This window comes from Amphibalanus amphitrite, unplaced genomic scaffold, assembly GCF_019059575.1.
Source record: "Amphibalanus amphitrite isolate SeventyFive unplaced genomic scaffold, NRLGWU_Aamphi_draft 001235F_arrow, whole genome shotgun sequence".
NCBI classification, from domain to species: Eukaryota; Metazoa; Arthropoda; class Thecostraca; order Balanomorpha; family Balanidae; genus Amphibalanus; species Amphibalanus amphitrite.
The window spans coordinates 130363-153313 of NW_024882728.1; the positions used below are offsets into that span (position 1 = coordinate 130363).

General features: G+C 50.3%; 1 long non-coding RNA gene across 2 annotated transcripts; it reads left to right on the forward strand.

Moving 5' to 3' along the window:
* Nucleotides 1–950: 950 nt before the first annotated feature.
* On the forward strand, nucleotides 951–15705 carry LOC122371360. Of its 2 annotated transcripts, XR_006254719.1 has the most exons (4): nucleotides 951–991; nucleotides 1465–1623; nucleotides 12597–12784; nucleotides 15177–15705. It is a non-coding gene; the product is annotated as an uncharacterized LOC122371360 (long non-coding RNA). The 2 variants fall into 2 exon arrangements; XR_006254718.1 differs by lacking the exon at nucleotides 951–991 and having other exon boundaries at nucleotides 998–1623.
* The last annotated feature ends 7246 nt before the right edge of the window (nucleotides 15706–22951 follow it).

The following is a 22951-nucleotide window of genomic DNA, read 5'->3' on the forward strand; positions in this document are numbered from 1 at the left end:
CTTTTTATCAATTGCCAAAGTGCGCCAAACTCGTCTCTCCTAAGCCGATCAGTAGCGGCTGAGCTCTTATTTCACTGATCCGGATCAGTACCGGCTTTGCCCATGGAAACGGCCCCAGTCATCCGGATCAGTAGCGGCTTCACTGATCCGGATACGAATCCCTTTGCCCATGGAAACGTAGTCATGGAGAGCACTAATCCGTTGATGACAGTGGGCATGACATCGCCCCTTTTCATCTTTCGAGTTTTGCGACTAGTTAACCACCGATGACTGATAGATAATCATTTATGTGAGCAAGCCACAGGTCTCGTGTCTCTACGTTAACGAATGTGGCTCGTTCTCTCGAACGCCGGTGACGTGGCGTCTTCAGCCGTCACACCACGCCGCCTTTGTCTCAGCAGCCGAGAGCGGCCATTTTCTCCGTCTCTCCGTCCAGCCGATGAGATGCAAATGAAATGATAAACGGATTCGTCTGCGTGCCGTGTGGATGCGGGCGATGCCTATCTGGGATGACCTCTGGCCTGAGCTGGAAGCTGGAGCCATGGCCGCCGTCCGGGACCGAAGGGACAGTGTTAACTGCGCTTTTGTGAAACGGGTTTAGGCTAACTTTTCGTTAGCCTAAACCCGATTTTCAATTTATTTTAATTTACCCTAACTTTTTGGATAGCATAAATTAAAACTAGTGTATTTTGATAGGAACAGCCCAGATCCGAGTTTATACTAACTTTGGAGCATGTTAGCCTAAACCAGATTTACCCTAACCTGGCCAATTAAACGATTCTGCTAGTTCATATTTTATCCACCAGAGTTTGCTTCGTACTCAAAGGCCTTCCTCGTCCAGTAAAAGATCTGGCAGCGATGTGCTACGTCGATTTGGAAGCACGACTGAGATACAATTTCGGCGCAGCTGTTTGCACGCCGGAATATCTTGAGCATTATTGTTGTTGCACGTGCAGTTTCAAGGATGGTGGTCGTTGTGTGCCTACAACAGGTAAGCTAAATATTGTTCTCCCTAATATATGATAGATCAGGTTAAGTAAACAGCCAGAAGAACTCCACCCACCCATATTGTTGTCACTTGTCTCCTTGTTTTGTTTTGTTTTAACACCTACCTTCTTGCAAAAATTGCCTGTAGGTAGCTTGTGCCTGCCATGACATGACTAGAGTCCATACCGGTATCCCTTTTTGCTTTATCTTGGCGGCTATATAGTTGTGTGAAGATGGTGGATACTAGGCTCATGTGTTGTTAATGGTTACATCACTTTTCATTTTGAATTGATGGAGCAGGGCATCCTTACAATTGTAAAACTAACCATACTTTGTTGGAAGCCGTTCTGTTAGGTTGTGCATCAGTTGGGTAAAGGACGAGGCTCAAATCCAAATATTGATTGACCAATGAAAGGTTGGAGTGGGCAGGGCCATGACCATGTAACGAAAAAATGGACGTGATTTTGTGCATCCTAGCTTTCAAGTGAAAAATAAGACATTAGCAAGTTGTGATTCACACAAGGCCTGTACTCACTCAGCGCACAATTAACTGGCGGTCCTATTGAAGTAAGTTGTGACTCAAGGCCAACCGACGTTTGACTGCAATTGCTGATCGAAAGAAGCGTGCCAGAAAAAGTGAGTAATTAAGAGATGGTAAATAGTTATTTGTATTAATTTGTTTACAATATTGTCAATTATAGCAAAATTAATTATTATTCAATAGTTACTATTTTGTATTTATTGTTTTAAAAATAAATTTCTAAAGTTTTTCATAGTGCCGATCCATTTATGGAATGGCCAGCTGATTGTCTGGCAAAGTGGACGCCCAGAACCTGCAAAAAATATCGTCATTTTCGGGTGAATGTGCGTACTTTCGTCAAGTATTACTCGTTAACTATCATTCCTTTGGTAAATGGAAGCTTTTTCTCTTCAGTGGGTGTACTCAATACCGCAAGTATTGTCCCGTTACACTGAATGCACCCCGTCATAGGGCATAAATGCAGCCCCCGTCATAGCGGGGGCTGCATTTATGCCCATATATGGTCATAGGTACAAGATCCATTTATGGATCGATCAATGTTTTTATTTCTGCTTCATAGTTTCCCCAATTGGCATGCTTCTTGTAAAACACTGATTGGCAGTGCTGCTAGCAGGTGGCAAAGAAAAATGATGAAGCTAACCACACACACAAAAAATACAGCCAAAATAATGACTGTTTTTTTATGCAAAGCATGCTAAAAGGCAATCAGGAAATTGATTTTTTATGGAGGCAATCTGGTGTCAAAATCAAACTATTGATTCCACACACATTAGTTTGTGTTTTGTTTTTGATAGTTTGGCTATTAACAAAATTGCATAGGCGTAGGAACAAGAGGGGCCAGGTGGGCAAGTGCCCACCTACTTTTTGAGGTGGGGGGGCCGGGGGCTACAGGGCCTCCTGTAAGGGATTTTCACGGGGGGGGGGGGCAGAGGCTCAAGGAGCCAAACCTAGGGTTCCCTCAAATCCTGTTTTCTCATCGGATTTAGGCCACTTATTTTTAGTCATAGCCCTGACACAATGATCTTTTCTTAACTAAGAAAAATAAAAATAGTAGCCTATCTTATCCATGCTTCGATATTTATTTGTAACCCTTTCACATTGCCCGACCAGGTGGTTACAAAAATGAAATACAAAGGAAATACAAACCTCCCAATTTTAACCCTCGCCCGCACATGGGGGGGGGGGTTGCCACCCCCCCCCCCCCAGGTAGTCTTTCTGCTCTGCACTCAACCTTTTTAGAGCTAGAAGGCTGATTTTTCGTATAGCTGCTCCTCTATCCGTTCTTGATGTCCACTGAAAATTTCAAGGATCTGTGATTTTTGGTTTCGGAGATATGACCTTGTTTTTCAGGTCATGTCATGACCCAAATGGACAATTCTCAACATCTTGCGTTGGCTATGGGCCTTGTGAGCTTTTGACACCTTGATTTCGGCTTTTTTGCCAGTCTTACCTCCCACCTATCATGGAACATGTTGTTCGACGATGTACAGGTGTCAAGGTCAGGGTCAAGGTCAACCTAGGTCATCTAAGATAATTGCGTTTTAGGCAAGCTGAATTTACTTTTTGTGAAGTTTTTTTGACTGCATTTTTGGTAAAAGCTTCTCAGATCATGATTTCATGTAATATGGACACAAAAAAAAATCGGTGCACACATCAGAATACACACAGACACACAAACACATATAATTGACCTTGACCTAACTTGACCTGAAATGACTTCAGCAGCAAAAATCTGGTCGGGTAGTGTGACAAGGAGGTTCTAGCTGGCTTGGCACCAGAAAACAGCATCGTCATCGGTATATGATAAGCAGCGCACTTGATATCCAACGGTGACCCAAAACAGCAACATTTTTTAGTTTGACCTGACCTGGAAGGTCAATGACTGACCTGAGAAGTTAAAACTGGGTATCATTGGATTCGTCTCTTCCCAAAGAATCTTTTTGGTCTTTACCGCTAAGCTCTATCTCCAACAGGAACGAAATGGCGCGGGGGGGGGGTGGCAACCCCCCCATGTGCGTTCTAGGATGGGAAAATGGCATGTGCGGGCGAGGGTGCTATCTTGCTCAAAATTTTGCGCTGAACCTGAATCCCCTTTCAGCATTTGGGGCCTGGGGTAGGTCTGGTCAGGTAAGCTCAGGTCAACCAGTGTCCAGTAGCTAGCCTAGGTGTCATGCCAGGTAGCCAAAGTAGGTGTCAATCACCACTGAAAGGGAGCTTCGTAACATGGGAAGCTTCGTAACATATTTTTTTGGCACCAAACCCTCTCCTGAAAATGGATCCTAAATTCGACATCTGCAAAAAGGACACTAATATATGTTGAAACTTGAAAAGGTGAAGCAAGGTCATCTAAGCTCAGTAACCTTGACCACCTGACCCTAATGCGACCCTTACACCTACCATAAGGCATGGTATTACAATCATCCCACAAGTTGGCGCGTTTTTTTAAAGACACAAATAGTCTGAAAACGCGTCGATAATGTGCGGTAACACGCAGAATCGCGATTCTGCCATGCCATGGTCTCTAGAAACACGCCATAGGTCAAGGGTCATGGGGTTCGGGGTCATATAATTGTCATGATGTGTGTAATTTTGATTAGCTCGTGAATGCGAAAAGTTTCGCCGCGATCGGCCACCTTTTACGAGTTTTTTCTTAACTGAGTGTCATGGGTGGGTCTATCCGACCTCCCAATAAGCGCGACGTTCAATTTCTCTCAAACACTCAGGGTATATTTTAACAAACTGACTGCGTCCCATTTGGGGACGCAGCCCCCTGCCTTTGGGACGAAGCCCTCGCGAAATTTGAACCACTGCGTCCCACACTGGAATGACAGGGTGTCAGCGGAAAAGTGCTAGCAAAAATAAGTAACATGCCTCGGTCTTTTACTGTGTAACAGATGTTGCTTTTCGATTGCTTTGTGCCCTGATTTACTATGTACCTAAGCACAAACATGCCCTCTCCATTCCTTGTGCCTTGCCCTATCCTGAAGACGTACACCTTGTTATATCCTCCCCTACTATACCCCTAGGGTATGTGCCCTGCCCAGTGTCCTGTCCTTACGTCTTGTACCTTGCCCTGCCCTTCCTTCAGGCCCTGTGCCCCGCCCTGTCCTGCCCTCAAATCCGATACCTTACGAGTATGTACTCTGCCTTGAAGTTGTATGCGCTGTCTTCCCATCTTTACGCCCGTGCCCTACCCTAGTTTGAGGCCCTGTGCCCTTCTCTGCCCTCAAGCCTTGTACACTTGTCCTGCCATCAGACCCCGTGCCCTGCCTTGCCGTCAGGTGCTGTGCCCTGTCCTGCCATCAGGTCTTGTGCCTTCCCATGCCCTCATGCCCCGGCCCAGCGTCCTTCCTCAAGCCTGATGCCTTGCCCTGCCTCAGGCCCTGTCCCGTCATGTTTTGCTACCAGGCCCCATGTGCATGCCCTGCCCTCAGACCCTGTCCTATTCTGCCATTAAGCCTTGTGCATTGTCTTGCCCTCAGACCCCACCCTCGCACTAAGCTGCTGTGCTCTGCCCTGTCATCAGGCCTTGTGCTGTCCCATGCCATCAGCCCTGTGTCCTACTCTGCCCTCAAGCCTTGCACACTGCATTTCCCTAAGGTCTCGTGTCCCACTGCTCTTAGGCGCTGTGCCCTGCCCTGCTATCAGGCCTTGTGGTGTCCCCCGTCCTCAGGTCCCGTGCCGTTTCCCGTCCTCATGCCCTTACCTGTCCTCACAACCTGTGCTTTGTTCTGCCCTCATGCCCTGAGCCTTGTCTTGCCCTCAGGCCCTATACCCTGTCTTGTCATACATTCAGGCCTTGTGCCCTACCTGTGTCCTTATATCTTGCTCTGCCCTTAGGTACTGTTTCTCGCCCTGCTCTAAGATCCTGTGTGTGTGTGTGTGTGTTGCCCTGCCATCAGGTGTGGTGTTCATCAGGTGTTCTAAGGCCCTGAATCTGGCACTGCTCTCCAGCCTTGTGTAATGACAGCCTCAGACCCGCGCCTTGCCTTGCCCTCGGACCCTGCAACCTACCCAGTCCTCACGTGCCTAATGTGTCTTATCTTAGCCTCATGGCCAGTGTCTGCCCTGTCCTTAAGGCTCAGACTCTGTGTCCTGCCCTTCCCCGAGGTCCTGTTTAGAGATGTCAAGGTCGAGCCCGCAGGCCCGGCGGCCAACCAGGGGGCCCTGGGGGCAATCATATGTTTTGCCGCCCCCCGCTCCCATACACTTTTTACTCGGGACCCTCTCGTCTCGAGTTGAGAGGACGTTGTAACCTTTCAGAATAAACAAACTCAGTAAAAATAAGTTCCACGTATCTCCACGCACGGACTCCAAGGGACCCTTGTCGATCCAAGGAGGCCCTCTATCCATACTCGTCAGCGGAGGCTCCTGAGACTGATGGCCTGAGAGGCGCTAGTGGATCTGAGGAGGCCGGAGGCCCCAATATCCAAACTGGTCTGGAAAGGCCCCTGACACTGGCGGTCTGAGAGGCCCGTCTATCCACACTAGTCAGAGGATGTCCCTGAGACTGGTGGTCTGGGAGGCCTCTCAATTTACATTAGTCAGAATAGGCCCCTGACACTGGCGGTCTGGGAGGCCATTTACCCTCACTAGTCAGAGAAGGTCCCTCTATCCTCAATAGTCAGAAGAGGCCTCTGAGACTGATGGTCAGAGAGGTCCTAGTGAATCTGGGGAGGCCCCTCTCCACATTGTTCTAGGGAGGCCCCCGAGACTGATGGTCTGAGGGGCCCTTTTATTTATACTGACCACAGGAGCCCCCTGAGATTATTGGTCTCAGAGGCTCTCCTGTTTATACTCACCAGAGGAGGCCCCTGGGATTGATAGTCTAACAGGCCCTTCTATTTATACTAGCCAGAGGAGGCACCTGAGACTGGTGGTTGGAGAGGTCCTACTGTTCGTAATAGGTAGAGGAGGCCCCTGAAATTCAGGATATCAGAGCCATTCATATGCATACTAGCCAAGAGAAGACCCTGAAATTAATTATCTGAGAGGCTGATCTATTCATACTAGCCAGAGAAAGCCCCTGGGATTAACCCTCGCCCGCACATGCCATCTTCCCATCCTAGAACGCACATGGGGGGTTGCCACCCCCCCCGCGCCATTTCGTTCTTGTTGCAGATAGAGCTTTGCGGTAAAGACTAAAAAGATTCTTTGGGAAAAGACGAATCCAATGATGCCCAGTTTTACCTTCTCAGGTCAGTCATTGACCTTCCAGGTCAGGTCAAACTAAAAAAATGTTACTGTTTTGGGTCACCGTTGGATATCGAGTGCGCTGCTGATCATATACCGATGACGATGCCGTATTGTGGTGCCAAGCCAGCTAGAACCTCTATGTCACACTATCCGACCAGGTTTTTGCTGGTGAGGTCATCTCAGGTCAAGTTAGGTCAATGTCAATGATATGTGTTTGTATGTCTGTGTGTGTCTGTGTGTATACTGATGTGTGCACCGATTGTTTATGTGTCCATATTACATGAGATCATGAAATGAGAAACTTTTACTAAAAATGCAGTCAAAGAAACTTCACAAAAAGTAAATTCCGCTTGCCTAAAACGCAATGTTTCCAGATGACCTAGGTTGACCTTGACCCTAACCTTGGCATCTGTATATCGTCGAACAACATGTTCACTGATAGTGGAGGTAAGACTGGAAAAAAGGCCGAAATCAAGGTGTCAAAAGCTCACAAGACCCATGGCCAACGCAAGATATTGGGTATTTGTCATTTGGGTCATGACATGACCTGATGAACAAGGTCATATCTCCGAAACCCAAAATCACAGAGACTTGACATTTTCAGTGGACATCGAGAAAGGATAGAGGAGCAGCTATACGAAAAATCAGGCATCTAGCTTCAAAAATGTTGAGTGCAGAACAGAAAAAAACTACCTGGGGTGACAACTACCCCCCCCCCCCCCATGTGCGGGCGAGGGTTAATGATCTGAGAGGCCCTTCTATCTGTACCTACTTGCCAAAGGAGGCCCCTGAGACTGATGATGGCCAGAAGAGGCCTTCGAGACTGATGGTCTGAGAGGACCTTCTATTCAAACTATGCAGAGGAGGTCCCTGAGAATAAAAGTCCTAAGAGCCCTGCGGCGGCAACTGGCCGTTAAAAAAAAAATCTGGCCATATTTCGGCTCGGTAGGGCCCCACAGAGCTCGTGAGAGCACCTCGAGGGCTGCTAAGTAGACACGCTTATCTCCATAAGGGTGCCACACCAGCTTCTGAAGGCTCCTTGTAGGCACCTAAGGGCCCCTTCAGGCCTCTAACGGCTCCACCCGCCTGTAATGGCTCCACACCAGTGTTTATGAGCGCCACACACCGGCGCCTTTGAAGGTCATACCTACCAGTGTCTCTTAAAGGAAATAGTCCACTTTTCACATGTTTTTTTTATAACTGGAATAGCAGTTTTGTACTTTGTAGCTTGAGCTGAGACTAGCACAAAGATGATTGGCTCTTTGTGGCTTTTACGGCTCAACAATCACCCTAGACGAAGATATTCCATTTCTCATTCCAAAAAGAGTGCCTTTCAGAGGAATGCGCGCCTTGCAGAGGAATGCAGTCACCTCATCGTCAGCCAATCAGCATGGGTATGTTTGAACTACACAATATGATTAGTCAACGCGTTGTAAGGTTCCGCGATAAACATAATTTTATATAGAATATAGTTCTTCCTAGATTAAAATATGGAAAATAATCCTTCATACAAAAAGGTTTTATTTTATTTTCTGATAATTATGATCATGAATCATTAATCTGTAGTAAAATACAAATTTCAGGAAAATGAACCATTTCCTTCAAGGCCCTATACCTATCTGTGGCTCTGAGGGCCCCACACCGGCGCCTCTGGGGCCCACACACGTGTGCATCTCAACTCTCAAGGCTCTATAGGTGCATCTGAAGGACCCACACCGACACCTCTGAGGGCCCCACACCAGTATCTCTGAGCTCTAAATGCCCCACACCGGTGACTGAGGAGTGAGGACACACCGGCGCCAGAGAACACTAACGGCTCCACAAGGCCACTGAAGGCACCACACAAGCTCTCACTGAGCTCTAATATCCCATACCGGCCTCTGAGGGATACCGGCCTCTGAGGGTCTGAGAGGCCCGTCTATCCACAGTCCACACTAGTCAGAGGAGGTATCTGAGACTTCGGACTATTATTCTCAGGGGCCTCCCATGCCTAGTTTGAATAGAAGGGCCTCTCAGACCATCAGTCTCAAAGGCCATTTCTGGCCACCGTCAGTCTCAGGGGCCTCCTTTGGCAACTATAGATAGAAGGGCCTCTTAGATCATCAATCCCAGGGGTTTTCTCTGGCTGGTATGAATAGAAGAGCCTCGCAGATAATTAATTTCAGGGTCGTCTCTTGGTTAGTATGAATATGAGGGGCTCTCATACCCTTAAGTTCATGGGCCTCCTCTGCCTTTTATGAATAGTAGGTCCTCACAAACCACCAGTCTCAATTGCCTAGTCCTCTGGCCAGTGTGAATAGAAGGGTCTCTCAGACCATCAGTCTCATTGGCCTTCTTCCGGCCAGTATAAACATAAGGGCCTGTTAGACCATCAATCCCAGGGGCGCCTTAGGTTAGTATAAATAGAAGAGTCTGTCAGACCATTTATCTCAGGGGGCTCCTGTGCAGCTGTGGCTAGTATAAATAAAAGGGTCTCTCAGACCATCAGTCTCGGGGCCTCCCTAGGACAGTGTGGATAGAGGGGCCTCCTCAGATTCACTAGGACCTCTCTGACTATCAGTCTCAGAGGCCTCTTCTGACTATTGAGGATAGAGGGGCCTCTTCTGACTAGTGAGGGTAGGGGGATCCCAGACCACCAATGTCAGGGGCCAATTCTGACTAGTGTGGATGGAGGGGCCTCCCAGACCACCAGTCTCAGGGACCTCCTCTAACTAGTGTGGATAGACGCCAGACGGGCCTCTCAGACCGCCAGTGTCAGGGGCCTCCCCAGACCAGTGTGGATATTGGGGCCTCCTCAGATCCACTAGCGCATCTCAGGGCATCAGTTCCAGGGGCCTCCGCTGACGAGTATGGATAGAGGGCCTCCTTGGATCAACAAGGGTCCCTTGTACTCTGTGCGTGGGGATTCGTGGAACTTATTTTTACCGAGTTTGTTTATTCTGGAAGGTGACCACGTCCTAGACGAGAGGGCCTCGAGTAAAAAGTGTGTGTGTGTGGGGGGGGGGGGCAAAACAAATGGTTGGCCCCCAGGACTTCCTCTGAGATGCTAGGGGGGGGGGCATAGCCCCCCGCAGTGATGCCGCTGGCCCCCCAGTGAAGCTGAAAAGAAAAATAGGTCCTCTCGGCATCACTTATCATTCTGCTAGGGACTTCATGGTGGTGCGCCGCCCCGCATGAAAACTGCGCGGCTTGAATCAGGCATCAGTACACGTTCAGAAACTGAGCCCACCTGTGCAGCCTGGTTGAGTGGCTCTAACCAATCGCTAGCCAGGATGTTGCGCCGGTAATACTTATCACTGATAGTGGTTTTCTGTGGCGTCATGAACGGCTTGAATATTACACAGCAGCTGAACATGCTTCAGGTCTAGATTTTGGCCGGATGTTTGACGCCGGGCGACGCCGTTCGAGCTGCTGGCAGCCCACACATGGTCAATTTGACGGCTCAACGGATATCGCAGCTCGAACGGCTTCCCATCCGACCAGGCCACCTCATTCATCTCTTCCTTCGACCAGTGGAAACGCCCTGGCCTGAGTCCAAAGGTGGTGGACTGGTTGTTGTCCCGTCAATTTCATTGTCTTTTTCAGTTTGAAGGGCAGCAAAACCAAGCTAAAGGGCGGGTAATGGTGAATCATGATGTGGGACCTCTTATTATCTGCCTTGGTAAGAATTCGAGTCTGTTTGCGTTTCCCAGTCGCTATCTTGACAACTCTTCTCACCACTTGGCAAAGGGCGCCTTTTGCGATCGACGCCGGACTGAGTCTGCCACCAAGTCCCAGTCTGTTACGCCTCAGGCAGATGTGCTACTGGCTGCTGCTGATGTCCAGCTGCTGACAGACCAGCTCCTGGCTCATGCCACCATGCCACTAACACTTAGCCTTACTACGAAACGAGAAACTGTACTCCCTTCTCTCCACTTCGTTGAACGAAAACTCTCAAATGAAACCGTTGGCGACTCGACTCTTACTAAGAGCAAGAGTCATTTCGCAAGGTCAGGTCACTGCTGAGTTGAGAGCAGATACCAGAGATATGTCTCATGGAGCTGAGCTGGCGGCCGCCGCGCCGGTGCACGCGTACTTGCGCTCGTGACATCCGTGCTGGGGGCACTCGTATGTGAACCGTGGTGGCGTTGCCTCTGTGACCCGGGGGCTACCTGGCCGGCTCGAATACGCGGCGATGGCGGGCAGGGCGCCCGAGTTCGATGCGGACGTTGAGTGCTTCGGTGCTTATACGCGGCGGTTAAATCAGTACTTTGTGGCGCAAGATATCGGGAGTGATCAAGAAGCAAAGAAGCGGGCCGTGCTGCTTTGTGCGATCGGCGCAAAAACGTTCGGTCTGCTGGAAGATCTTATTGCTCCAGCCACTGTAAGGCAGAAAACATACGATCAGCTGGTCAGCGTTTTGCAAAGTCACTTCGAGCCGGATAAATCTGAAATAGTGGCCAGATTCCGGTTTCATTCGTGCTCCAGGAATGACGGTGAGACAGTTGCTAATTTTCTAGCGCGGCTTCGTAAGCTGGCTAAAGACTGTTCGTTCGCACCTAATGTCCTTAATGAAATGCTGCGTGACCGTTTGGTCTGTGGCATACGGAACGAGTTGCTGCAACCTTGCTTCTCAGTGAGCCGGGGCTGACGCTCCAGTCGGCGGAGCAGCTGGCTCAGGCACACGAGTCGGCGGCAGCGAGTGCGGCTGAGCTCAGCGGCGGTGCTGAGCAGCGAGCAGATGGAGCCTCCGTTCATCGGCTGACTGGTGCCCGGGGTCCGCTGCGGCTGCGTAGCAGTTCTAGGGGTGCCGGTGCTGCCCGCGCTCCTGCCGGCTACAGGGACGGCGGTGGCGGCGCAGCGGACTCCAGAGCTGGTGATCGGCTGCGCTCTCAGCGTGACAGGACGACGCCCGGGCCAGGTGACAGCACGGCGGCGAGCTGTTTTAGGTGCCTGAGGTATCATCAGCCGGCCAAGTGCCCGTTCATCGATAAGGTGTGCTACAGCTGTGGCCTCAGGGGTCACGTCCGAGTACCTCCGCCATGTCTCGGCTGATGGCGACGCGTTACAAGGGTCGGACGCGCAGGAGGGTAGCAGAGAGGACGGCACTATTAGAGTTGCAAAGTTTCCCCCAAAGGCTGCTACCGGCACCGCCCCGCCCCACAATTTTTTTTGGGGGGGGATACCGGCATGCTACCACGCCCAAAGCAAAAACACCACCAAATTACCGGCATACTAAAAAACCTGCATTGTTGATTCCAGTTTACCCCTACAAGAGATGCCACATTTTCCTCTTAGTGTCCAAAGTTTGAATCATATGCTAATATTTTTTTTGTGCAAAACCAAAAATACCGGCATGCTACCGGCAAGACATGCCAGATACCACAAAAAAAACTGCGGTAATGAAAAATTACCGGCATGCCGGTAATGCGGTAGGGAAACTTTGCAACTCTAGGCACTATGCAACCGAGGAGTTCTAGTCCCGGGACCGGTGAGGAGGTGTACATACAGCATTTTCACCGTCCGGACCGGCCTCGGTGTCAGGCGACCGCCGCTGATGGTGCCGGTAGCGCTCGACGGTCAGAAGGTCGAGATGGAGCTGGACACCGGGGCGACTCTGTCGGTCTGCTCTGACGCCGGGTTTCGGCAGCTCTGGCCCTGTGGCGGGCCGAAGCTGGAACCGTGTTCGGTGAAGCTGAAGACCTACAGCGGTGAGCAGCTGCCAGTCATGGGGCAGGCTGCAGTGAACGTTCAGTACGGCGGACAGGCTCAGCGACTACCTCTCATCGTAGTCGAAGGTGGCGGGCCCTGGCTGTTCGGCAGGAACTGGCTGGGACACATCAGGCTCGACTGGCCCTCCATCTGTTGAGTGACTGCGGAGACCCGTTTGCAGCCCATCCTGGACGAGTTCGCTGACGTTTCAAGGAGGAGCTGGGCTGCTATCGAGGCGGGGAAGTCGGCATCGACGTAGACCCGGACGTCCAGCCTCGTTTCTTCAAGCCTCGCACCGTACCGCTGGCCTTCAGGGAAGCTGTGGACACCGAGCTGGAGGACCAGATCCGTGGCGGACTCTGGGAACAGGTACGGCACAGCAAATGGGTGGCTCCCTTGGTGGTTGTCCCAAGGCTGGGGGTCAGTCAATACGGGTGTGTGGGGACTACCGCTTGACCGTCAACAGGGCTGCTAAGGCAGAGCAGTATCCCTTGCCGCGTGTGGAGGAACTGTACTCAAAACTGTCGGGATGTACCATATTTTCAAAGATCGACTTGAAAAACGCGTATAATCAGCTTCCGCTAGATGAAAAGGCCCGCGAGTATTTCACGGTAAACACCCCGAGGGGTCTTCTTCGACCCCTTCGGTTGACCTTCGCCTATTCGAGTGCAGTGTCGCTGTTCCAGCGGACGCTGGAAACTGTCCTGGCTGGTATCTCTGGCGTTGGGGTCTTCTTGGACGACATTGTAGTCGCGGGTGTCGATGCCGCTGCGCATGACGAGGCCTTCCGGCAGGTTCTTAGACGGCTGGAGGAAGCGGGTTTTAGGCTCAACAAGGCCAAGTGTAGCTTCAGCGTCAGCAGCGTGACCTATCTGGGGCTTAAGATAAGCAGCCGTGGTGTGGAGACCACCGACGAGAAAACGGCCACGATTGTCCGTGCCCCGGAACCGCGGGATGGTAAGGAACTGCGTAAGTGGCTAGTAATCAACTACTATGGGAAATTCCTTGAGAACCTGGCGAGTGTCTTGGCTCCGCTCTATCGTCTTCTAAAGGCAGATCAGCCCTGGCAGTGGGCTGAGGCAGAGAAGTCTGCTTTTCGGAAAGCCAAAGAGATGCTAGTTAGCCCTCCTGTACTAGCCCATTTTGATCCCGCCCTTCCGGTGGTTCTCGCCTGTGACGCGGGACCGGTCGGCATTGGCTGTGTGTTGAGTCAGCGGACATCACAGGGCGAGCGACCTGTGGCCTACTATTCGCGCACGTTGAATGACACCGAAACTAGATACTCACAGACTGATAAAGAGGCATTAGCTGTAGTGACCGGCGTTAAGAAATTTCACTATTACCTAGCGGGGCGAACTTTCACTATACAGTCAGATCATAAGCCTCTCATAGGCCTCATAGGAGAGCAGAAACCTTTGCCCGTGATGGCGTCACCTAGGATGGTCCGCTGGGCTCTGATGCTTGGGGCCTACGATTACCACCTTGAGTACCGGCAAGGATCTAAGCAAGGCCACTGTGACGCGCTTAGCAGGCTGCCTTCGTGCGAGAAGGCTTGTTCGAGCGTTCCAATTCCGGCTGAGACTGTCCATTTACTTCAGTTCATCGACTCATCCCCAGTGAATGTGTCCCAGATACAGCGGTGGACCGCTCTGGATCCCGTGTTGTCAGCGGTACATCGATATGTCAGAGATGGCTGGTCGGATGTCAATAGTGTTTCCCTCAGCCCTGATTTTCAGCCGTACAGGTCCCGTATAGGTGAACTGAGTGTGCAGGATGGCTGTGTTTTGTGGGGGTCACGAGTCCCGCCGCAGGGACGGGGTGCCATGTTAAAGTTATTACATGAAGGTCATGCTGGCGAGTGTAGAACCAAAATGTTGGCTAAAATGTATGTTTGGTGGCCAAAAATCGATGACGACATTCGTGATATCGTGAAGTGTTGTGTGAAGTGTCAGGAACTGAAGGGCAGGGCCCCTGACGCTCCACTGCATCCTTGGCAGTGGCCGACTCGACCCGGCAGCGAGTCCATGTAGACTATTGCTCGGCTAACGGATAGATGTTTCTGGTGATAGTCGACGCCCACTCCAAATGGATGGACGTCTACCCAACTCGTTCCTCCGACTCACTGATCACGATTGAAAAATTACGAGCGTCGTTTGCGTGCTGGGGAGTGCCAACAGTGCTAGTGACAGACTACGCCCAGTGTTTTGTATCACAGCAATTCAAAACGTTTTGCAGTGTAAATGGGATCAGGCACTTAACGACACCCAGCCTATCACCCAAATCAAACGGCTTAGCCGAAAGAAGCGTGCAAAGCTTCATAAACGGGCTGTACAAACAGATCTCGGGGTCCATTGAGACCAAGGTCTCTCGATTTCTGTTTAGGTACCGCACAACACCGCATACTACGACCTCATGTACGCCCGCCGAATTATTTCTGGGTCGTGTGCCACGCACTCATTTAGATGGTGTGCTACCAGATAGGCAGGAGCGTATACGGAGACAGCAGGAGGCTCAAAAGACGTACCGTGATCGAAATGCCCGTGAACGATGTCTGAACCCGGGTGACCCTGTGTATGTGCCTGCTGTCGATAGATTGCAGGGATTGGAGCGTTGTCGGTGGGCGCCCGGTTGTGTAGTGTTCGTAGAGGGTTAAGGTCACTGTGGAGCTAAATGACGGAAGGGTGATTGTGCGGCACGCCGACCAGGTTCGTGAGCGATATTCAGCTGTTCCGCATGTCGCTAACGATCCTCTCCGTTCCAGAGTGACACCGATACCTGCTCCTGATCCGGTCACGGAGAGCGCCGCTGCATCTGCACGGCATGCTCCCGTTCCCGGACAACTGGCCTCCACTCCCGACCGGCTGCCGGCTCCTGATCGAGCGCCTGCTCCTGGCCGGCCGCCTGTTCCGGCGCCGCCCGGGCTGACCGGAGCGGTGCCCGCGCCGGGTGTGACCACCGTCCCGCCGTCCGCACCCTCTCCCAGCGCGCCGCGGTACCGGCTGAGAGACCGGTCCACCCTGCAGCCCCCAGACCGATACGTGGCGAGCTATGAGTAGGCGTTTTGTTTCAGTTGTTATTTGTTCTGTGAGGTGCATATTTATTTGTTTGTCCATGCTGTGCAAGTATTCGGGGTGGAGGAGTGTCATGGAGCTGAGCTGGCGGCCGCCGCGCCGGTGCACGCGTACTTGCGCTCGTGACATGCGCTCATGACACTCGTATGTGAACCGTGGTGGCGTTGCCTCTGTGACCCGGGGGCTACCTGGCCGGCTCGAATACAGTTTGGACCGAGACACCGTCTGTGATAATATGCATTCATCCAATTTTCCAGCTTCCACATTAAACAAGAAACTGTGCGAGCAGATATGGCGAAAAAAATAGATGTCCGGATAATTTCGTTACACCCTGTATGTTCTAGTGCAAACGAATGCTATGATGCTAGGGGAGCGGCTGCAGGCTGGCGTAGCGCGTGCGGCCTTACGGTGGTTGGGTGAACGTGCCGCCTTCTGCTGTGGGGTGGGTGGGTTGGGGGAGGTCCTCCTTGACCCCGTGCCGGCCCCGCCACCTGTGCTGCGCCATCTTTGGGCTGGCGACGGTGTGGAAGCGCGTACCTTCCGTCAGTTTTCCAGGCATCTGAAGTCTGAACTCGGCGCTGGCCCTGTCGTCGATGTCTGCGCGTGAGCCGTGGCGGGTGCCACAGCCTGCTGGCACCGGCGGGTACGTGCCGTGTACATGTGGTGCGGACTGCGGCACCGACTTGAACCACTCGAAGCCAACGGAGACCAGCCACCCTCATTCGCTCAGATTTATGTGAACGACCCACGAGCCGAAATACTGATGCCGAGGACCACGCACGCATTGTGGCATCACATAGAGAACACCTATTACATCCGGGAACGACTCCGAACGGCCATTTTCGGGAAATTTACCGTCCGCGGTGAATATTCCTGCAGGAATATGCTCTGAACGTATCAACCGAATTTGATGTTAGTGCCGGACCCGTGGACTCAGAACTGCGTCACTAATGCCTGTTCACAAATGTAGCGCGGCGTGAGCCATCCATGGACTGCGTGTTTCTTTTTTCCAACCAAAGGTAGGCACTATACCTGAAGATGCTTCTTTGTAACCAAACCAAACAAAAACTAACAACCTAACCTAACCTAACTTGATCTAACCTACAGCCTACAAACCTACAACGCGCTAAAAAATTCAGCCGCCGGCGGGATTCGAACCTTCGGTCCTCTGAACACGGGGCGAGTGCACTAACCAACCACTACACCTCGCAGACAGCTGGCCGGATAAAGGTGTTGTAAGTCACTTGACAATGACGCACTGGGATATACTCCGTGTAGCGCCTTCCTTTGATTGGAAAAAAGAATTACGCCCGTGGACTAGCATCTTCAACTCCGTAGCAGTGTCTCCCAATCTGCGGAAAGCTCAGCTGGTCGCATGATAACCGTGGCGAAGTTTTCTGGCTCTGCTTCAACGGCTCCTTCATATTCCCTTCATATCAGCATAAGCCAGATTTAGGCTAACTTGCAATTAAACGATCAAAAATGTTAGCTTAAGTTTCGTTAGGGTAAATTAAACGGTGTTTTATTTGGTTAGGCTAAGCCCGAAAAACGCGTATATATGTCCGGGTCAATCTGTGTGACCCGCGCCAGGTCTGAGATTGTCGCAAGCAGTCGCGCGGTCGTCAGACGGCCTTCTGAACCTCACCAGAGATATGCCGCTTTGATCTCAATCGACATGACCGAGACTAATCCGCTGAATCGGCGATAACCTGCCGAAGAGCTGGTCAATGAGATATGGCTGCCGTTTCCTGCATAGGAGCAAATTGCATACGATTGTTGCTGGCGAGAGCAATTGTAGTTACGATCACTAACTTTTGGGTATGACACAGTTGAAATAGCGTTCGGTCGTATCTAGGCTCAACTTGTTTAACGTTACTACTGCGGCAGAGTGGTATTACGGGGAAATATATAGGGATTACCTTTGAGTGTCTCGCCGACTGAATACGGACGGGCTGTATTTGTGTAATATATCGCATGTGGTGTGATTTGTGGAGGGGTAGAGGCCGGCTCAGTATTTGTGACGAGTCTCAAGTGTGATGAAGAGCCGCACGTGAGGCGAATCTGCACCCCGGCAGGACACCGGTACAGGGCCCACTGTGCAGCACCGATAACCGATAGGTCATCGGCGTTCCGACAATTTGTCGCGGTCCTCAGGGGGCAAGAGGGAATTAGCATAGTTGACGAGCTCTCTTGTGCTGCATGTCAGTTTCATGGCTGTTGGTAAAACGAGTAAAAACGACATAGAAGTGATTAACCTGATGTGATGCATCTTATTTTTTATTTTCTCGCGTAAATAAATATTTCACATTGCTTTGCAATTTGCATTTGTTGCATTGTGAACTCGACGTACATTTCAGTACGTTCATAATTCAACCCAGCACCAGCGAATTTGGTTCCTATCACGACATGCACTTACATGCTATGATAGAACAAATTCAACAGCGTGGTGTCGACTTACGTGTATATTCGGGGATTTTTAGGAATCCAAGCAAAATGCAACATACAGTTAGATATCTGGAAAAGCAATTATTTAATGTTTATTTTGTAGAGCGAGCGTTCAAGAAGTTCAAAATGACTCAAAGGCCTAATTTTGGCACGAGTTCATAACATATTTACTCCCCATCTGTACCAATCGTTGCAACTTGCAACCACACGAATTCTGCTCTTTTTCAATGGCGCTCGTTCCCTCTAGTATCAAAAGCAAACGTAATAATTTTGCGGCTCTTTATTTAACTTTTAAAGAGTTGACACCGCCAGTGATAAGGGCAGTCTTTATTCGTTTCAAAACAGCTTCAAATGCAGTCACTGATGTCCTTCCATAACAGATCATGAACTAGAAAATAGCATGTATGGGAGTAACAACGGCATGATTATACGCCATCAGTGCAGGCACACTTTCTGTTATTGGTGCAAATCACTCATGCCGAATTCAGTTGGTTTGTGCCACACTGGCTGCATTGTCGCGTTCATTTCACGGTGCAGGTGCAATCTCGTTAGCTAAAATAAACCTACCACCAGTCCAATAAATAGGTGCGCAATTATTGCAGCTCCCCATGCAGCTGATATTTAGGAGCCGCAAAGTCATAATACCACATAGGTGACAGGTGTCAGTGGTGTATGGTATCAGGAATTGGCGGCTTTGGTGTTGTTGCTAACAAGCTGGGTGTCGGGGCAAATGATCGGTCATATGTTTCTCGGTCTAATTGGAAGGGTGGTTGGCACCCATGAAAGAAATGGACATTGTAGTTGGTTTAGTTATAAAGCCAGTCGAATGGAACTTGGAACTTGGAACTGGCTTGGAACACCGTGCACCCCTGCAAACTGCCTTCTATGTCTACCCAGTTACCTACAGTGCTACATAGTTATTAGCAGTGTAAAAATGCAAATAAGAAATAATTGTGCAAAATTAACCTCGCTTTACAAAACCTTCAGCCAAACTAAGGAAGGTGAGGACGTTTTTGGCCTTTTCCCGGATTGATCCCCAAGTCAAGCATCTTTGCGAGACGTGAGAGAAAGTGTTTGAATAGTATGTTACATTTATTAATTATTTTTCTGAGTTTGGTTGGTGCTAAAGTGCCTTTCAAAAATTAAAGCAAAGGCAAACGGCTAGACAGGCTGAATGAAGTTTTGAAGTTTCTTTAGAGTAATTTGATTTAGTGTCATGCGATGTTGTCATTGCCGAACAAACAGAATGGGAAAGCAGTTCATACTTTCTAGTTTCTGGCCACGAGTGACGGATCTCACGCTGTAAATGTGAGTCGATCAACTTTTGAAATGCTCAGCTGAACAAACACTTAGCCGACGTGCAGGGAAATCCAGAGAAACTAACTTCGCGAAACCACTTCCTTCTCCGCATACCACACCGTACTCCAAGTCACTCCCATTCCATTGCGGCGCGTGCATACCCCACACAGCAGTGGCCAGCGTTCTCGTGGGAGCCTCTCGCCACCAGAAGTTGCAATCACCGTGTTTAATCAAGCCGGCGATTCTTTCCCAGCGGCTTGCCGGAGCCGAGCTGATGGCATCGGCCGCTGCGGCGATGACATGCGTCATTTGGTCGGATCGTGCACCCCCTCGTGGGCCGAACACCATCGGCAGTGGCCGCCGCTGGGCGGACGCCGCGAGACTCGCCGAGACGGCAGCGGGCGGTGGCAGGCAGTGCGCGGGTGGTCATAGTCCAGACGAGAAGGATACATTCCTGGCGCGCCACGCCAGTTCTGCGGTCGTCATAGCAACCAGTAAACAATGGATGGATGCAGCAGTGCGCAACAATGCCGCACTAAATCACACCATTGGCTAATGCATTGTCAATGCTGCCAGTTCAACTTTGGTGATTGAACTGCTGGTTGGAACGTGGTGTTCCTCAGGGCTCGGGGAATTGGCAATGCACGACAGTTCATTACTCGAACGGCAGTAAAAATAAAGGTAGGGGAGACCCGGGAGGTATGGGCCCCCTGGAGGTATGGGCCATCGCAGTTTTGAAGAAGTGTTGCGTATTTTTACACATTTGACAGCGTAAACTGGTAGCAGCCATTCCGTTATACAACCCACGTGATTTTCAAAATCTTCCTCAGTCTTCTTTGGCAATGAGCGGTGATAAAGCGTTTTTGCCCTCTTCGAGTAAAATACTGTACATACAGAAAATTTGTGATAAATTTGAACCAGACTCGTTTTATGATGTCAGACGAATGCTAACATAATGTTTAACCCTCGCCGGCACAGGCCATTTTGCGTCCTTCGACGGCACAAGGGGGGGGGGGGTTGGTACGACCCCCCCCCCCTCGCGTTTGGCCCCTGATTGAGCTAGAGCTTCGCGGAAAAAACGAGCGTGTTGCCCGTCACGAGAGGAAGCCGATGATACCCCATTTTAAAGTCCTAGGTCATCGGGTGACCTTCCAGGTCAGGTCAATGACCCGAAAACCGGGAAAATCGGGACCTGTTAGAAAGTCGTAAAGTGTGGCTGCTATGTGGTTTTCCGGGGTGCTGATCACGAATATCGTGTTAGTTTTGATCAGAGATGATGTTTTTAAGCATTTAGACCAGGTCGGGTCAGGTCAGGTCAGGTCAACCGGTAGGGGTTGTGACGGGTATTCGTAATACGTGTCAACCGCGTCTGGCAGCTTCGTAACATGTTACGAAGGCACCAAAACTACTTCGTAAATGTTCAAATGGTTGCTAAATTCGAATTCAGCTCCAAAAACTAGCCTAGAAACATGTAAAACTCGAAAAAGTGAACCGAGGTCACCCGAGGTCACCAAAGGTCAATGACCTGACCTGACCTTCAGGTGACCTTGACACCCACCCTTATGTATGGGAGCAACATCAAATCACATGTTTGAACGTTTGAAACCACGAAAAGCTTGCAAACGCGCAGCTAATGCAAGCCGGCATACGCCGAATCGCGATTTCCGCCAAACATGGTCACGGAAAAGAGGTCACAGGTCAAAGGTCATTGGGGTCAGGGTCATGAAATTTTCAGGGAACGTGTAAAATTAATCAATGCGAGGGTACTGAAAGTTTCGTCGCGATCGGCCGCTTTTTACGCGAGTTATTTGCGAAAAACCTTAGGGGGGGTTGCATCAACCCCCCCCCCCCCCCCCTGTGCCGGCGAGGGTTAAGCATGCAAATTAAGACTGGATAGACAATTGGAAGCTTTCTTGCAAGATTATGTGCTAAGATGCTATGCAAATTTTGGCGTCCTAACCGGGAGGTTCGGCCCACCCACCCCCGTCGATACAAAATCAATAAAAATATGCTTTCATTGATTGTCATCTTCAATAAGTTTTATTTTTGTCGCGCAAGGTTGAAAATTTAACTTCAAATTTCATTCGAACAGAAAAATATTATTTATTTTATTTCATGGCGCATGATTGAGTTTACCAAAATACATATGTGCCTAAGAAACCTCCATGAAGTAAGCTGCTGGCCGCTTATGCGGTTCCTGGGCTCTAAGAGATATCAGGGTAGATACCAGCTACGAGTATTGTTCTCATTGTCGAGAAAAGAATAGGAAACATGGCACCGGCCCATACCTCCCGGGCCATGGCCCATACCTCCCGGTGTATTTTGATGGATCGAAAAAGCACATTATTTATTGAAAGTTATCTCGAGACAAAATAGTTGATCCCAGATGCCTAATATCAGGCACACTTTGCAGGCGAAAGGCAATTTCACGCGCACAGAGTGAAAAACCGGGTCTAGCCACTGCCCACTGGAAGAAAATTGCCTTTTTACAAAACCGGCCCATACCTCCCGGGTTTCCCCTATAGCTTTGCCCATACAGTATGGCATGCCTACAGTGAAAAAATACATATTTGTTATCTTCCAATTTATCTAGGTCGATCAGTAGTGGCAGGTGGACAGTCGGCAAGCAGTGGTGTCGTTCCTGTGAAAAGCTACCATAAGCCTCGCAAAATAAATGGCAAGAGGTCAATCTAGCTTTATCCTTACAAGAAAGAAGAATGCTGAAAATAGTGACATTAGGCCGGCACTCCGTTTCTATCCAACTCCTTTTGTTTTATATATCAAAGAGCAATATTGAGCAAAGCAAAAGACTTCTGGAACGGTCGAACAGAAACAGGCTTTTTGCTGTAAATAGTAAATACATTTTTTGGCATTGTTGTTATTAGCTGAGTGTTTGGAGCGCATGTTTTCATCATACTTTTATGTGTCCAAATAAATGGTGATACGGGCCTTCGGGTACCTAAAGCATTGTTTTGATAAGTTATATTCAGATTTCAGTCGCTGTTGGGAGCAGTGAAGCAGAATATTTGGGGTATGTACGCCGCTCTGATCAGCCACATGCGAAATGACGGCTGGGCTGGATTAGCGAATAATTTCGGATAACAATACACTGTAAAACGCTTTGAAATATAGGACAAATTTAGGCTACTTCCTCCTGAAAACATGAAACAGCGCTCCATTTCCTTGGGAATGGTTGAAGATTCGCACATTTTCCCCAGCCTGAGTACATTGTCAGTTCAAATAAAACGAAAGCGGCATATAAAACACCCTTTCTGTGGTGCACATCTGCGCTGGCGTCTCCCGGGGCACGCGACACATGTCGGCCGTTTTTCCCACCGGTGGGAGGTCACCATTTTCCTGGAGCGCCGCTGAAAGGCCGGGCCGGCGCCCCGCCCGTGCTGCTCCCAGCCCTGGGCCGGCCTCTCGGGCTGCGTGCAACGGCGCAGCGCGGCAGCTGCCGGCGGCGCGTCCGCCATTTTGCGGCGTGGCCGGCCGGCGTGCGGCGCCCCACCGCTCTCGGCCGGTAATTAGTTTTGTCAATCGTGAATGATAATGGAGTCACGGCTGGAATCAAAAAGCTTTCCCACGTGCACAATTGTCATTACTTCTGGCGTTCGGGCGCGCAGTCGGGTCGCGCCGCGTTCGTCAAAGCGGCGCTCGCGGCGGGGGTCATCTCGGCGCCGGTGGTCGCCCGCCGGCCGGACAAAATCAAAATGGAGAG